The sequence below is a fragment of the Trichechus manatus genome, unplaced genomic scaffold (genome assembly GCF_000243295.1).
Source record: "Trichechus manatus latirostris isolate Lorelei unplaced genomic scaffold, TriManLat1.0 scaffold00001, whole genome shotgun sequence".
Lineage (NCBI taxonomy): Eukaryota > Metazoa > Chordata > Mammalia > Sirenia > Trichechidae > Trichechus > Trichechus manatus.
The window spans coordinates 27,064,398-27,066,475 of NW_004443937.1; positions in this window are offsets into that span (position 1 = coordinate 27,064,398).

Sequence of the window (2,078 nt, forward strand, 5' to 3'; positions counted from 1 at the left end):
CAGCCCTGCGCTTAACTAAGGTAAGCCCCTATCCCTCTTTCCATTCATTGGGTTCTCCATTTGAATAGCTGTGCTAGAAGGGCTTTTGTGTTTGATCAGAAGTCGGACAGTCAGTGATAGTGGGAGGAAAGCAGGCCAAAGGGAATGGACGGCAGCAACCAGTGTTGACTGATCAAAGGAAGTGACCTCACGTGGGCTGGCCACAGGCTCGGCATTGAGTCAAGCTTCTGGCAGTCCTGGGTCTAAGCGGGGAGGCCCCAGCTGGTGGCCTCAGTTTCCTGAGCAGCTCCAGGACTAAGCCTACTCCCTGAGCAGCAGGCCAAAGCTGGGGCAGGGCCTATGGCCCCACTGCCTGGAAGGGCTGCTCTGAGCAGGAGTTGTGTCTGCAGGCCAGGCAGACATTACATCATCTGTGCATCTGGAAACCACAGACCCACCCTCCCAGGTCCCCAGCGGCCCTCAAGCTCCCTGGGTTCTGCTTCCCCGCCCCGCCCGCCTCCCCAATCGTTCACATTCCAGGCTCCCAAGGAAGTGAGCCGAGCCCTCCTGGGCTTCTGTCCAAGCAGCTAGTTCTAAGTTTCCCCACCCCCTCATCCCTTGGGAGTAAACAATATAACCTTAAATAAGAGCCGCTGCCTCAGCCTTGAGGAAAATACGGGACCAAATTGAGTGCCGTGCTTATTGTTTATTTCTTTATGCCCACACTTTGTTCCAAGATAGAACCTTAGGGGCTGTATTTAATGTAATTCTCCTGGCCCCTCCCTGGGCTTCCAGGCACTGTGGATGTTGCTCACATTCACAAGACCCTGTGGTGTGGTGGATAGATTCCACTTCCAGCCAGAGGGGGCTTGATCCCAGATCTTCCTCTTATTAACTGGCAAGTCTCTCAGTCTCTCTGAACCTGAGTTTTCTCATCTATAAAATGAGGTCAATAATATCAATGTCACAGGATTTCTGTGAGGATGATATGTATGTCCCAGTGCATATCAGGTACTTAACATAAATGATCTTCCCATTCTCCCCTCAGCCTTCCATTAGATCCTGGTTCTCAGACTTGAGCACATATCAGAATCCCCTGGATGGTTGTTAAAGCACAGATTGCTGGGCGCCATTACCTCAGTGTCCAGTTGAGCAGGTCTGGGGCAGGTCTTGAGATTGTCACTTCAAACAAGCTCCGAGGGCTGCTGCTGCTGGTCCAGGGGCCACCCCTCAAGAACACTGTGCTAGACTAAGTGTGCACAGCTCTCACTGCCCTGGTGTGAAGGAGGTGTAAGGGCTGTCCCATGTGCCCTATTCTCCCAGCACTGGCACACAGTGAGCTCTGGGGCAGACTTAAACAAATGAGAGGGGCTTCAAGTATTTTAATAGCATAAAATTCACCCTTTTTTAAAAAAATAATATTGTGTTTTTGATAAAGGTTTACACTGCAGTTTGGGTTCCCATTCAACAATTTCTACACAGATTGTTCAGTGACATTGGTTACATTCTTCATAATGTGTGAACATTCTTATTTCCATTCTGGTTGTTCTGTTTCCATTCATCTTGTTTTCCTGCTCCCTTACATTCTCATCTTTGTTTTAAAGTAATCGTTGACAGTTCGGTCTCATATAGGCGATTTTTAAAGGAGCATAGTACTTCTGGGTGATATTCATTATTTTGTGAGCCAATCTGTTATTTAGCCATAAGATAACCTGAAGGGTTAGTTTGGGTTCAAGGTTTGAAGAGTATCTCAGGGCAATAGTCACCAGGAGTCCTCCAGCCTCAACCAGTCCAGCAGGTCTGGTTTTTGATTTTTTGTTTTGTTTTTTAGGAATTTGAGGTTCTGTTCCACATATGTCTCCCCAAGTTCACCCACTTTAATTATACAGTTTGGTGAGTTTTAGTACATTTACAGAGTTGTGCAACCATTACCACAATGCAGTTTTAGAACATTTCCATCATCCCGAAAAGTTCCCTCGGGTCTATTTGCAGTCAATCCCAATGGCTACTCGGAGCTCCAGGCAGCCACTGATACACTTTCTGTCTCTATTATTTTGCCTTTTCTATAAGTTTCACATACATGGAATCATACAATACGT